Raw genomic sequence first — 16,602 nt, forward strand, 5'->3', positions numbered from 1 at the left:
TACCTGAGGCTATTTAAAGCCTTCGTGGGTACCCTCCATCTATCCTGACTTCTGCAAGATAGATTTGCTAAAGTGCCAAAGCAACCTTTCGTCCTTCGGCCTGCCTCCGTATTCCTCGTACTTCGACGACAGCTCTATCCATTTCTGAACAAGTGAGTTTTAGATTTCTCATCTCCTTCCCCTTTTCCCCCCAATAGTAAACTGCACAGTAGTTATACTTGGGGTTTAGTTTTGGTGCATCGGATGCTTTAGAAAACTAGGGTTTCCCCATTGTTCGTTGTCGTTTATTTACGTACGATACGGCGGCTGTTTTTTTTTTTTTTTTTTTTTTTGTATAGTGGCTCCCAAGATCAACCCGGACTTTATCGAGCAAAATCTCGCAAGAATAGCGTTCCGTCGGTGGTGATTGGGGCCGGTGCGGTGGTTTCAGCTAGTGAATCCTCCAAGCGTAAGGCGGCTGGCTGGCGGTGAATCTTCAAGTCGATTCCTGCAGCCTACGTTGATGCCGTCCCTGCGCCTCCTTTGCCCGAAGTGACCGCTCGTCTTTCCCGGGAAGATCTTGATCACTCCGTTGCCGATGGTCCCGGCGGCAATCCTGCTGGTGAGCCTGTTGGTGAGCCTGTCGGTGCACCCCCGAAGGAGACTCTTCGGGCATCTGAGGCAATTATGTTGGCGTCTGATGAAGGCGTAGCCCCGGCAGGTGCTGCTCCTATTTCTAACTCCAGTGCTTGTTTGGCATCCTCCTCCTCTCCTTCGAGTTGGAGGATTTTGCTACCGGGAAGCGTCGTCGGACGACAAGTGATGAAGCTCATCCTTCTCTTGGTGTAGTTCGTCCTTCTCTTAATGTAGCTCATCCTTCTCATCCTTCGCTTGAATTAGTGTCAAACGAGTTTGACAAAGCGTTGGAATGGTGTCTTGCTGCTCGAATGACCCTCCGAGAGCGCGAGTTCTTTCCAAACTTCCGGATGAAGTCTTTACGAAGTCACTTGGTGATGTAAGTCTTTCTTCATTTTCCTCGATTTTGAAAAATTACTTTTACGCTCCTCGCTAACTCGAAAGTTGTTTGCGGGAGTCTTCTTGGTAACTTCCACAACCAAGTGGAAGCGGTTACTAGACTCGGTAGGTTGAGCAATGAAGTTTCTAGGCTTCGGGGAATCTACGAAGCTAAAGATGTTGAGATTGCTCGCCTTCGGAATCTAGCTTGGGAGGTGGCGGGAGAAAAGAATTCGATGATTGGTCGTCTTCGGTCAGATTTGGATGATGCCGGGGAGAAGATCCGGCGACTAGAACGGACGGTTGGAAAGTCAAGAGCTAAAGGATCTGAAACATTACCCGAAAGGCAAGCCGTCGTTCCTTTGCCCGAATCCCTTCCAAGCTGATGTTCGCAGAGCTGTGTCTTCAAGTATTTACACGGTAAGCCTTTTGTTGATATGTTGAATGCTTACAACTTGCAGGGCGTACCGGGATGGTGAGAGCGAAGTATGGGAATCAATACTAAGGAAAGATCCTCATTTTGATACGACTCCCTACGGTCTTGTTTGCCATCCTGAAGTATTTACCAACCCGGGTATTCCTCCTCCCGATTGGACCAAGGATAAGATTGATCCTCCACCTTCCGATCCAGATATTATGCAATATCCCGGAAGATTCTCTGTTTATTCTCCGCTGGAAAAAGTCAATTATGACGAGCTTGTGCCGAATGCGAGTTTGGTCGAGGACCATTCTTCTCCTGGACAAAGTTGGGCAAAGAGTATGAAATTGCGAGAGGATTTTCTTAATATTGGAATATTTTTGTAATCCTCATTTCTTCTCTTTTTTTCCTTGACTCCTCTCAATGGTTGACTCATATGTTTGTTCTAGCAAAGTCGCATCGATCTTGTATAACTTGTTAACAGTCACTGTAATGACCTTCTTCTTTGATCGAGAGATTGTATCCAGCTCTTGTAATTGTTTTGATACTTGGCCTCTTTGGATCTTCTGAAGAAATAAGAAATTACTTTATCTTGAACTTTGCTAGCCACTTGAATCGTCGTTGTATTAGGTCTTAGTTGTTGCGAAACAATGCCTACACTTAAGGATTTCCAGAGAAATACAATAAGTCTGAGAAGGAACTCACTTGGGTTTTAAACCGATGCCTTATACTTAAGGATTTCCGGAGAAATACAATAAGTCTGAGAAGGAACTCACTCGGGTTTTAAACCGATGCCTTATACTTAAGGATAATTCAAAAATTCAATAAGTCTCGAAGGAACTTACTCGGGTATTAAACCGACGCCTTGCAAAAGGAACTCACTCGGATTTTCATCCGATGCCCCCAAGAAACAAACCGCCCTCATCCGAGCCCCCTAAGTTCGAAAGATTTTCCGTAAGTGTTGAAGTGTTGAAGGACCCACCCGAATTTTCATCCGATGCCTTATAGTTGGATCTTGTTCTTGAATGTGTTCTTGAATGTGGTGTATGATGCCCCCCAATCAAAAGATAGTTTGTTAAAAACCAAAAATTGCATTGATTGAGTTGAAAATGATTACATCGCGAACAAAATTGAAATCATCTTCAAGGATAAAACTTTTTGAGATGCCTAGAATTCCACGAACGATCCAATTCTTTTTGGGAATCAATGTTCTTCAGCTTGTAAGCTCTGAACCGACCGGTTTCACAACCATATAAGGTCCTTCCCGGGGAAGGGTCCAACTTTCTTTGGTGACGCGGGTCGGAAGCTAGGGTGTTTCTCAACACCAAATCTCCGGCTAAGTACCGACGATTCTTCACTCGAGTATTATAATGAGACGCTATCCTTCTTTGATAATGTTGAGTTCGTGCTATTGCCTTTGCCCGAACTTCATCCAACAAATCAAGACTATCAAGCAGTCCTTGTTCATTTGCTTTTTCCTCGAACTCACGATCCCTTAACGTCCCTGCCATTATCTCCACTTTGGTGCCAATGCTTCGGATCCATATGCCAACCTGAATGGAGTTTCTCCCTGTAGGTGTTCGAACCGTAGTTCTATAAGCCCACAGTACATTATATAGTTCTTCGACCCAAGAAGCTTTGTCGGCTCCGAGTCTTCTCTTTATTCCTTCCGGTAGCGTTCGGTTAGTAACCTCTACCTGGCCATTGCTTTGGGGGTATGCCACCGAGGACATACGATGCTCGATCATATATGTTCCACATAATTGCTCAAATTGTGGACGGTCGGAGCGAGTACCATGGTCGGTGACAATTATCTTTGGAATCCCAAAGCGATATATGATTGATTCAAGCACAAATTTCTCCACTTTTTTCTCGATAATTGTCGCCGGTGCAGCTTCTACCCATTTTGTGAAGTAATCAATTGCTACTATCGGATATTCCCGTCCGCCCGATGCCTTGGTGATTTTGCCCATGATATCAATTCCCCACATTGCAAAGGGAATGGGATTTAGAATTGAAGTCATAATCTCCGCCGGGCGCTCACATCTTGTAGCATGAATTTGTGAGTTACTACATCGACGAACGTAGTCCATAGCGACTTCTTGGATCTTAGGCCAATATAACCCCAATCTTAGAATTTTGTGGGCCAGGGCTCTGCCACCCATGTGAGCGCCACAAATTCCTTCATGAACCTCAGCCAAAGCTGAGTTTGCTCCTTCGGGGCCTATACATCTCATAAGGGGTCCAGCATAAGATCTTTTATATAGTCTCCCATTCCGAATGACAAATCTAGCTGATCGAATCTTGATCAACCTTGCTTCTCTTGGATCCTCGGGTAACTTGTCATCTCTTAGATATTCAATTATTGGATCCATCCAGCAACGTTCTGCTTCAATATAAGAAATTTCTTTCTCATGATAACTTGGAAAAGTTACCTCTTCAATATAGACCGAAGGGTCTAGATTCTTTTCCTTGGCATTGGCTAGTCGGGATAGCTCATCTGCCATTGAATTTTCATTCCTCGAAATCGAGATATCTTCAAATTCCGAAATTGGTTCTCCGAAATGCACTATCTCCCGATATTTTTGCAAGCGTGGTTCTTTAATGCCATACTCCCCCTGGACTTGGTTGACTATAAGTCGAGAGTCACTATAAATAGTAACATCTGCAATAGCTAATGCCTTTGACAACCGAAGTCCTGCTATTAGGGCCTCGTACTCCGCTTCGTTATTACTCGCATCAAATGCGAATCTCAAAGCATATCGAATAATGAATCTGCCGGACTTTTTAATAGAATTCCAGCGCTCTGCTCCATCTTTATTACTCGAACCATCGACATATACCTCCCAAGTGGTTGGTATAATGGGATCTTCAATGGTGGGTTCCACTTTGGTGCGGTAGTTTCTACTACAAAGTCGGCTAATGCTTGAGCCTTGATTGCAGTCCTGGGCTTAAAGCTCACTTGGAACTCACTTAGCTCAACCGACCGGGATACCATCCTTCCGGACAAATCAGGTTTGTTAAGAACTTTACTAAGAGGAAAAGTTGTAAATACCTCAATTGGATGAGCACTGAAATATGGCCTTAGCTTCTGGCGGCCATCATGAGAGCCGAGCACTGCTTCTCAATCTGCGAATATCTCGTCTCCGCATCCAACAACACGTGGCTTACATAGTAAATCGGCCCCTGTTTCTTATCTTTCTCCCGAACAAGTCTTGCCCGACCGCGGAAAGGGATGTCGCTAGATATAGCTGTAATATTTCCCCCTTCTCTGGCCCTGGACAGGATCGGTGGTTGTCCAAGTGCATCTTTTAATTCCTCAAAAGCTTTACGGCACTCTTGATCCACTTTGCTTCCCTACTGCCCTTCCGGTCTTTAAGTGCCTTGAAGAAAGGCAAACATTTTTCTCCGGACTTGGAGATAAATCGATTTAAGGCAGCAACTCTCCTGTCAAACATTGTACATCCCGAACGGTTTTGGGAGCCTCCATATCAATCGAGCTTGTATTTTGGCAGGATTTGCCTCAATTCCCCTCTGTGATACCATGAAACCCAAGAATTTGCCCGAGGAGACTCCAAAGGCACATTTTTCGGGGTTCAACTTCATTTGATGTTTCCTCAGATCTTGAGAAAACCTCGATCAAATCTGCAATGTGATTTGCTTTTGTAAAGCTTTTCACCAGCATGTCGTCAACATATGCTTCAACGTTCTTTCCTATCGGCTCTTTGAAAATCTTGTTGACGGCCCTCGATATGTTGCTCCTGCATTTTTCGGGCCAAAAGGCATGACCTTGTAATAATAGCTTTCACGATCAGTCATAAAAGCCGTATATTTCTCATCTTCCTTATTCATAAGGATCTGATTATACCCCGAGTAGGCATCCATGAAACTTAAAGTTTCATACCCTGCTGATAGCATCTATCAAGAGGTCAATCCGAGGCAGCGGGTAACAATCTTTTGGGCAAGCTTTGTTTAGATCCGTGTAGTCTGTACACATCCTCCACTTCCCATTCGCCTTTTTCACCATCACCACGTTGGCCAACCAAGTTGGGCACTCGATTGGTTCTATGAAACCAGAATTCTTAAGTTTTTCAACTTCATTCCGAACGGCTTCATACTTTTCAATAGAGAAATTTCTTCTTTCTGTATCCTTTGGTTTCGCCTTAGGGTCTATCCGAGTTTGTGCTCTGCAATGGCCCGATCGATCCCGAGCATGTCCTCAATGAGACCACGCGAATACATCTTTATTCTGTTGAAGAAATAACTTCAATTCATCTTTAAACTCTTCCATTTTTGGACCCGACATAAGTAATCTTTTTCGCATCCTCGGTACACGGCTGGATTTGCTCTAGTTTCTCCACTGGTTCGGGCCTTTGCATCTCTGTCTCTTCCCGATCATCTCGAACTTCTATGGGGAGGGCAGTAACCTTCTTCGGACCCTCCTTGTCTTTTAAATAGGCAACATAACACTGCCGAGAGATCTTTTGGTCAGAGGAGACTTGACCGATTCCCATATCGATCGGGAATTTTATCTTCGGGTGCTTTGTCGAAACAATAGCACCTATCTTGGATAAAGATGGTCGCCCAAGAATCATATTATAGGCTGGTAGTTCTCGAACCACCAGAAAGTTGATTCGGACAGTTGTTTCTTTGGGAAAACTTCCAATGGAAAGATCCAACTGAACCGATCCTTCCGCCACTGCAGATGACCCTGCAAAGCCATATAGGTGTGTTGATGAAGGTTTCATCAAATCTTGATCCACCTTCAATTTTTGATACACTTCGTAAGAAATTAGGTCAGCTGCAGACCACTGTATCAATCAATACTCTATGCACTTCCCGCCGTGCAATCTCTACCTTGATGACTATAGCATCATCATGAGGTAAACAAACATCTCTCTCGTCTTCTTCGCTAAAGGTGATAGAATCTTCACCATTCAGCTTCTTCCGCTTCTGCGCCTCTCCGGCTCCAACAAATTTGGATTTGGTTTTTAAACTCCGGAATGATTCAGGCTCTGGACCCCCGAAGATGGTAAGGATCGGTGACCGAGTAGCAGCTTCAATCACCTCCTTGCCTTTTTTGGACTTCGGGGCCTCCCTTGATCGTTACGAACCGACCGAACGATTCCTTTTAGGGGCAGCCGCACGTGGCCCGCATGGCTCCTCCCTTCTTCTGCTAACAAAAGCTGGACGGATGTCCCCTGAGATTTCAATCTCTCAATATCGCCTTGAGATGACGACAGTCATTAGTGTAATGACCATAGTCCTTGTGGAATCGGCAATACTTTTCCCAATCCTGCTTGCTCTCCGGGTTTCAAAAGAATTTTAGGCGGCCACTTCAAAATATTTTTTCTTTTGAGGATATTCGGAATATCGGCCCGAGGAGCATTCAATGGAGTGTACTCACTTCTGCCGGGGGATCTTTGGCGCCAAGGTTGGGATCTTCCAACCCGATCACGAACATTCTTCTTTGGCTTAGCCTTCGCTCGGGAGCCTTTTGTTCCTTATTGGAGACTTTATTATCTCCTTGGCGCGCATCTAGAATCTCCATGACTTCAGCCTTCTTCGGCATCTCTGTACCAACTCGGCATAAGTCGTGGGTATATCATGTAGTAATAACTCCGGGGAGTTTCCGATTTGTGAGTCCTGTGAATAGAGCGGTTACGGCTACTGTTCATCCAAGTTTTCTATCTCCATCGTCACTTTGTTGAATCTTTTCCGAAACTCTCCGATCGATTCGTTCTTTCCCTGTTTGATAGTAAACAAGGTTTCTTCCGTTTTCTTGACTGTATCCCCACTGCGGAATCGCCCTATGAATTGGCGTGCCAATTCGTCAAAGTTTACGATCCTTCCCGAGGGAAGGTTAGAAAACCACTTTTGTGTCGCTCCGAGTTAGAGATGATCCGAAAACCACTGCATAAAATTTCATCGAATTACACAGAAGCGCCATGGTCTGTTGGTAATAGCCAATGTGAGCTGTTGGATCTCCGGAGCCATCGAATGTTGAGAAGGTAGGCAAACGGAAGTTATGGGGAAACCGATATCCCGCGATTGGCTCAGCAAAAGGAGTCTTCCGAATGACCGAGTAAATATCCTCGATTATTCTTCCCTTAGCCAATTGCCCTAACTTCTCATTGATGTTGGCCAATTCTTGACCAATCTGGGTCGGGTGATCTTCAGCAATACGATCACGACCTCGATTAACACGATCATCACGTGTTACTCGATCATCACGAACAGCCAGTCCTTCACGAACGTTTCTCTCGTCACGAACTGCTCGATCATCACGAACGGTTCTTCGACGGTGGGTGAGTGAGTTCTTACCCCAGAATCCAACCTTGTATTTGAATCGGTTGTACTCTCTTGCGGTCTATCGAACCGATCGCCTCGCCTTAGTTGATCATCAATCCTCCGAAGTCCTCGATCTCCTTCACGAAAATTCTAATCAACATTCCGGTCTTCAGCCATTCTTTGGTCACGTGGCAATGCACGTCTCCCCGAATCGTGTTGATCAGGTTCTTGTGGTAAAACCACTCGTCTGGTGAGCAAGCGGAGTGCTTGGCTCACCTCCAAGAGTTGAATCTTTACCTGATCCAATTGATCTTGGATTGTATCGGGGAGGATTACGTCCTCCCCGGCCTTTATCCACTTCGATAGGATTTTGGCTTTCTGGGGAATATATGGATTATTCACCCCCGGTATCCGAACACCGGAATTGCGTTGTGCGGCGGCTGCTGCGGCTGCTGATCTAGTCACCATGGCTTTTTCAAGTCTTTCCCACAGACGGCGCCAAATGATGCGTCCAAAATCTGCTCGGCCCTTGGATCTCCACGTAGTGTCTGCAAAACAAAAGCGTCGGATGTGGCCCGACCGGCTGGGGTCGGGAGTCCACCTCCGAAGGCTAAGTCGATTGATGAACTTAATCACAAACGGCTCTACTAGAAGCACAGAGCTAATGAATGAAGAAACGGGAAAGGTGATCTAGATAGCAGGACGCTGATAGTTGAGGTCTATCAGTATGTATCTGAACCTGAGTCTCAGATAGTATTCTCCTTGATCGATTGATCCCTCCCTCACCTTGTATGGTAGTGAGGTTTATATAGAGTGTACCTTCGAATCTCCTTCGTTGGATGCACTCGAGCCTTCTTCGGGTAGTCGTTGGATCTTATCAATAAGATCCGTTGAGCGATAGACTTCTACTAGTTTGGGCTAGTAGAGGACTCTGAGATAACCGTTAGGTTATGCGATAGTTATCCCTTTGATGATGATTATCCGCAGCCGTCGGTTTGAGTCTCTTTGTCATCAGGGTGATTACCCTAATCCATAAGTAAGATTAGGGCACGCTTGCAGCAGAATAATCTTTCTTCTTCAGACAAGCCATCTTCTGGATCCGGTTCGCTCGGGAGCGATTCGGTTTTCTCCTTCTCGGGCGGGGGGGGGGGCGGGGCATGGGTGTGCCCCCGGGCTCAACATACCCTCCCCAAACCCAAACAGAGGGTGTTTTTTTATTATATATAATATTTTTGTTCTTTCTTTTTTAATTTTTTTATATTTAATTTATAAATTAAAGTGTAAATAAAGTGTTTGTGTCTCGCTTTTCTCCTTCTTTTTTGTTTTCCTTTTTTTTTTTTTTTTTTTTTTGTTTTTTTTTTCTTTTTTTTTTTTATTTATATAATAAAAAAATAAAAAAAAAAAAAAAAATAACAACCCGCCCTATGTTATGAATTCTGCCCAAAGGTTTTTCATGATGATATATGTGTGCTCTTCTGTTAGTCACATTTTCTGTCTACAACAATATGATTGTTATTGAGATTCTTATAAAGTCAAACTTCAAGAAATTGTAGATGATGTGTTGTTTACTATGAAAATAGTAGATAATTACACATTCTTTGTTACTGAGAAACTGATGGATATGACTCATAAGAGTATAGAAGACAAAAGTTGATTTTTTTGCAGAGGTGAAAAGTAATTATGTTTACATTTACTGCCCATTAAAAAGTCCATCAAGGAACACTTGAAGAGTTGTTTACCCACTGAATGCATTGTTTTGAAAATTGTTAGATGCAGTAGCACAAAGATACTGAGTCTCATTTAGTGTTGAAATAAATATATTTCTGTAAGAGTTTTTTATCATAAGGTGTGATGGTTTTGGAGGAGTTAGGGATTATTTCATTAGGTTGATAATTTTTCAAGATAAAACTCATAATTCCTAATGTTTTTTTTTATTACCTTTGCTATTATTTATCTATTATCCATTAATGCCCTTTGTATCCTCTATTGAGTTTGGAATTATAAAGATCAATACTTTTTCCAAGAAGAAACTTTGTTCTTATGAGTATTAATACTCATAAATATGTTCAGGGTAAAGATAAAGAGTCCGGTCAGACCAACAATTTAGGACCTATGAAAACTTCCTTATAAATAGAGATGATTGTTGCTTCTTCTTTTTTATATAAGTAGAAGTTGCATTGAGTATAAGGTTTGGTTAGCTAAATGCGAAAATAAAAGTTATGATTCTTTGGTTCTTGTTTGAAGATTTGATTTTCTCTTGTCCCATTCGGTCCTGGTGTCTTGATAGTGGTCATTATTCCGCCACCTTGCGTATAAATTATCATTTCATCATATTTATTGATGACCATTCTTAATTTGGTTTTTGTACTCAATTAAGGAATAGTCTAAATCTCTGAGATCTTCAAGAATTTTTTAGACTGAAGTTGAGAAATTGTTAGATCTGACGGGGGAGGAGAGTATTATGGCTGATATGAGGATGCTGGACACTTTAAGGGTCCATTCGCCAAATACTCGGCAGATTTGGATATAGTTGGTCCCTTCACTATGTTTGATAGTCCCGAGCAAAATTATATAACCGAAAGGCTTTATCACATTCTTGTGGACATAGTGAGGAGTATGATAGAATAACTATTTTGTCTGAAATTTTTTATAAGATGAAGCCCTGATAACAGCTTTTTATATCCTTGATTATGTTCCTTTCCAAATATGTTCCTTTGACTCCCTTTTCCATTGCAGATTATTCATAAATCTAACTTGAACCATTTTAGCGTTTGAGTTGTTCTGCAAATCTAAGGTTGTATAATCCAATATTGCAGGAGTTGGAACATAAAAGTTTTTCATTGCTAATTTGTTCTTACTCAGATCTTGTTTTTACCATCTTTGTTAAGACAACAGAATTGTGAATTCTTAAATAGTTTTCTGGAGTTTAATATAGCCAATAAAGGTAGCTTGTTCCCAGACTATTTGATATAATTTTAATGAACATGACTATACCATTGGCATTATGGTTGACCCAATTACTAGAAATTTGTCTTTAATCTTTAATTAGATTTGTGATTGGGAGCAACGAGATATATGATATTATTGGTGAGACATAATGATGTTTGGGAAGCTTGTTAAGTTGCCCAAAGGCTTTAAACCCATTTATTTTAAGTGGGTGTATAAGACTAATAAATATTCATGAGGAAAGATTGTAAGGTTTAAAACCAGACTGACAGCTAAAGAATCTACTCGAAAAGAGGAAGTTGACTAGTGAAATTTTATCACCTATCTCTTCTAAGGACTCTTTCAGAGTTATACCAGATGGATGTGAAGACTACATTTCTAATGGGAAACCTTAATAAGGAAGTCTATCTCTTTTAGCCTGAGGGTTTTGCGGTTGATGATCTTAATCATCTTGGTGTAGACTCAAGAAGTATAATTTGTGGTTGTAAGTAAGCTTCCAACTATGGTACTTAAAGATTGATAATGTTGTGACTTCATTCAATTTTGTTGAGAAACTTGTAGATCCTATATATATATATATATATATATATATATATATATATATATATATATATATATGACAAGGTCAGTGGGAAAATTTTTATCTTTCTCATTATTTATGTTGATAATATTTTGCTCACTAGTAGTGACGTTGGCCTACTGCATAAAGATCGAGCAATTGTTATTTGAGAATTATGATATAAAAAACCTTGGTAAGGCATCTTTGTCTTGGGCATTGAGATCCATAGGGATCGTTCATGCTATTTATTGGATCTTTCTCAGAGGGCATATATAATTTATATTTAAAGAAGTTCAGTAAACTAGATTGCAGACTTGAGAATGTTTTAATTCTCAAGGGATACACTGAGCTTATTACAGTTGCCCTATAAAGGATACTGAAATAGAACAATTGAAGAAAGTATCTTATCTTGAGATACTTGAAGAGGATAATTGATGATATGATAATCTACAAGCATGTTCCAGACCTATACCATTAGAGTATATAGATTTTGACCTTGTCAATTGTCCAGATAATAAGAAGTCCATTTTTAAAGTTGTTTTCCTTGATGGCAAGAGGGATAATATTGTGAAAAGTGTGAAATAAGGTAAAATTACTATTTCATCATATAGGTTGAGTTTGCTACATGTTATGGGGCAGTTACTCAAATTGAAGATCTTTATTTTAACATCGTGGATAGATCCATCCAGTTGTACTATGATTACAATTTTGTTGTGTTGTTTATTAACAACAAGAAACATGTGATCACAGGGTCTAAATACATGATGGTCAAGTATTTGACCACTAAAGAAAAAGCTGTTTGGTTAAGGAACCTCATTAGACAGTTGACAATTTTTTATTTTGTGGATAGACCTATCCAGTTCTGCTGTGTTGTTTATTAACAACAATAAGGGTATCATAGGGTCTAAACACATGGAAATTAAGTATTTGACTATAAAAGAAAATGTTAAAGGAGGTGACATCACAGTAGAGCATATTGGTACAAATGATATGGTTATAGATCCCCTAACTAAGGGTCCCTGCCCAGACGTCTTTGATAGACATAAGGTAACTATGGGTTTAGGAGGATCCTTAGATGCGGTTGTTTAGTGGGAGTTCATGAATTTTGCTCTATTGTGTAATAAGGTATTCTATATGTACATGTCTCTTGTATACACTGATAATTTATTTGAATTCAATAAAGTTCTTTGGTGACATATTAATTTTCACATTAATATCATTGTGTATTTTATAAAAGTCTTAAGGTATGTGTTAACCTTGAGCAAAAGTTAAGGCATTTATGTATTAGCCTTGAGGTGTGTCATGCAATACATAAAGTTAAAACTTGAGTTATAAAGATGACACAGGTTCATGGGAACCATAATATACATATAATCTCTCTTTTGTGGCATTGAGTCACAGGTTTGAACCATAATGTACATACTTTCGTGGCATTGAGTCACAGTTTCGTGGGAGCCGTAAAGTATATTCTCTCGTGGCATTGAGTCAGGTTCGTGGGAACCATAAAGTGAGAGATTTGGACTGACAACGGAATGACACATGAGGATTTCTATAAAGTGTCATTAGTTGCCACACTACCATATTGCATCCATTTTCAGTAGAGTTAAGAGTATTTGTGACCATGGATGGTCTTGTGTTGCTTAAAAGATGCAGTCACTGCCATGATTCGGTACTTAAAGCTCTATGTGAAGGGATTGAGTTTTAGCATTATCTTCAAACCAATATAAAGTTGTGCACATAAAGGTCAAAATGTTTTCAACACGTTTTTTCAAATGTTTTTTTTTAAAACAAAAGAGATGTTTTGTTTTGCTCGACTATGTCACAATCAATTTAGCCCAAGTGGGAGAATGTTAGAATATTAATTAAATATTCAACATAAGATGGGCTTTATCGATTGTGTTACACTTTGATTTGGTTTCTTATTGGTCTGATATGGGTACGGTTACTAAAACTCTTATATTGACTGGGTGGGCTAATAGGGACCATTAGATCTTGATGGACGATCTAACGGATTTGCCTATATAAAGGATGCTAGGTCCCTCCTTTAACCCTAATTGTGAAACCCAGCCCTAACCTGACCCTGACCTTGACCCGGTAACCCGGTTGTTTTTAGGTCCGAAGACCTCCGGGTAAAGGAAGAAGCCAACTATGGGCCATCTCAGCAGAAGACATGGTGTTTGACTCTAAACCCATGGATATTGATGATGGAGTTCCATACTTGGATGTCTGTGCAGATTTTGAAAGGAAGCTGCACCTGTCTAAAGATGAGATTAGTTGAAGGACTTGGAGTATTATCTGACTTGGTTTGAAGGTATTTCTATACACTAGACATGTCACTTGATGTGTGTGCAAAAGCCCATAAGGTTTAGAGCCCATTTGATCCTCCAATTTCCTATTTTGGCCTTACTATCTGCCTTGGTCTACTCCTTGGTCGAGTGGACCACTCGACCAAGCACTCGACCAAAGGAGTGTGAAATCCGAGAATTTGTAATTTTAGGGTTTTTCACTTTTATTTAAACCCTACTTTGTGTTTCTTTGCTACGGCTGCCTCCTAAACACTTTATGAATGTGAGAACACCTCTCCAAAACTCTCTCTGGTGATTTCGAAGACTCCTCTGCAGATCTAAAGCCTCTCATAGCTGTTCTGACAATTCCAGGTTAGTAATCGCTTCAACTTGGCGAATTTCTTTTCTTCGATCTTGTTCTTGATTGAGATCAGGAAGAAGATGCTGCATTCTTGCAACCATCTATTCCATGATCTCATTCTATTCTTTGAGATCTATGACCATCGTCATGATCTCAACCCTAGCCGAATATTTTCTTGAAACCCTAACCCTGGCTTGATTTCTGGAAAACTTTGGTGACCTCCCATGCGAGGGAAACCTCATGGGTAATGTTTCTATTAACCTAAACTAGATTTTCTATGATTTTCTTGTTATAATTGGCCAATCATTAATTCCCTTTCATCCTGTGATCATAACCTTTCCTGGGGAGCCATAAAGGTTGAAACCCTAATTTCTTGGGTTAAATCAAGAACCCATATTTTTACCATGACTTGATGATTTTATCTTCCCATATGATTCTTATACATCCTAGGAGGTTCCCCTTCGAATTTCGGATCAATCCGACTTCAAACGAGGAAGTTATGGCCAAAGCAGTCTATACAATTCCGTACTGACTTGCTTGGTCGACTGCTTGGTTGACTGGGCCAGTCTACCAAGCACTCGACCAAAGGAGTCAGTAGCTTCGTTTTTCGCCCGATTTGATTCGTTTTCTCTCTGATCTTTTAGGCATCTTTCCTAATGTTGTATCTATGATTGTTAGGAGTTTATTTGCCAAGTTTGGAGTTGCTCTCTTTAATCTTTGGATTATCTTCGGCGATAATCAAGGTAAGGACAGTTATTTCATAATGCTATAGATCGCATACTCTCTGTTTTCTACTTTTTGAAACTATGAGTTTGCTTACTGTTCTTGTACTTTATACTTCTGATGTACTATTGTAAGTACAGTAGCACTTGTTTATGTATTCTTTTCATTATTCAATTATATGAGATGTTATTACTGCTTGATCGGATTATGCTTTTACATTCTCTTTTATATGATGAATTGTTGGTTATGTATGTCATGACTGATCTGAGAATGTGTTTGATTAAGTATGGTTTGGGACTGGGAAGTGTCCTTTTGATGCTTCTGTCCTTGGACATCGAAGGGAATAGTATGGGATGTTCTCCGAAGATGCCCATCGACGCTTTCCCGAATCATTGGTTGTCATACCTAGGGCTGTCTAGCAGTGTTTGGCTAGGATGTCCCCGTTATATAAGACCCAAATCGGAAGGGTATTGAGACCGAACGACCCGTGGTAGCAATGTGATTCACGGGCGCTCAAGACCGGTAACCAACCCGTGAGAGGACGGGAATCATATTGTGGGGGCCATTTATTGGAGGGTTGTATATGGCTAGACTTGGGCTCATGGGCACTCAAGACTGGTGAAATGATCCGTGAGGGGACGTGAGAGCTTCCCGTTTACCATATGTGGATAACCAATAGGATTGATGAGTCTGTAGTCTGGGACTATTAGGACTCTAGTGGAAAGGATACCGGAAAGGATTGCCCGGGGCGAAGAATGGAGGTATCTGGACTTGAGTCTGTAGTCTTGGTGCACTATTTGACTCTCTCACAATGGTTGGATTTTAGGGGTGTCTCTTTGAATTCAGAGGAAGTGATATGTCTTGCTAAATGATCTTTTTTAGAGTTCTTGTTAGTTCATTTTCTAGAGAGCAATCATCTCCCCTTTGAGGGCTCTCATTGTTGGTCCCCCCCCCCCATGGGTGGATTAAATTGAATACGGATGCTTCCTTTTTGATGGACCAAATTAAAGGTTGTAAGGGGCTTGTGGGTTGTAACCACAAGAGTGAAGTCATCCTATTGTCTTTGATTATGTGGATATGCCCTTGTCTAGTTGGAGAATTGGAAGCCATTAGAGAGAACATCCGATGTGCCCTATGTGAGGGCTTCTTCCAAATCTTGGTAGAATCAAATTGTCTGGAAGCTATCAATGCTATGTTGGGAGGCTCTATTTGGGATATCAATGCTTGACTTGTAGGCAACATTCTCTATATTTCATCTCCCCTGGTTTTAGTTGTTTTTTCCCATGTTCCTAGGGATGTTAATAGCTTTGCCAACTTCCTTGCTTGTCACAGCTCCTCAGTTGGTCCTTGAGTGTTTTAGCCTTTGTCGTCCCTTAAATCCATCAGTTAGCTATTGGAGATTCATCGGTACTTGGGGTGTCAATTTATAGCCCAAACCATTAAAACTGAATCGCACCGGCCCGTTATAGCCCGAACCGGCCCGAACGAACCTTAATGAGCCATAATTGGGCTGAGGGTTGTGGAGCCTGCACCAACCCGAAACCGTACCCTAACCCGTTATAACCCATTTTGTAATTTTACATTAAATAGTATTTGAATCATTATATTACCATTAGGTAGTTGGTATAGACAATTAAAAAAATTAAGCATTAATTCAAATATCAAATAGTCATTTGACTACTTAATATCTAGGTTCTTGATTTCTATAGAATGGGTGGTTTTTTTTAAATGGAATTGACCAATAGCAACTTTGCTTTCCATATAATTTTCGCTTTTGTTGTAGGATGCTCAATTGTTTCTTCTTGTTCTTTTTCTTACACACCATAAACCGTTAGTCAACCCGAATCTAAACTGTTAGTTCAAACCGTTAGTTAGCCTGAACCCAAACCGCACCAAACCGAAACCGCCCGAAACCGTTATTTTGCTAATGGGCCGTGTTTGGGCTAGGTGATTTTCAGTCCGAAACCATTAGGCCCAGCCCCAAACCGCCCCAAACCGCACTGCTGGTACCCCTAATCGGTACGTA

The sequence above is a fragment of the Hakea prostrata genome, chromosome 1 (assembly GCF_041222555.1).
Source record: "Hakea prostrata isolate BN-2017 chromosome 1, UWA_Hpros_2, whole genome shotgun sequence".
Lineage (NCBI taxonomy): Eukaryota > Viridiplantae > Streptophyta > Magnoliopsida > Proteales > Proteaceae > Hakea > Hakea prostrata.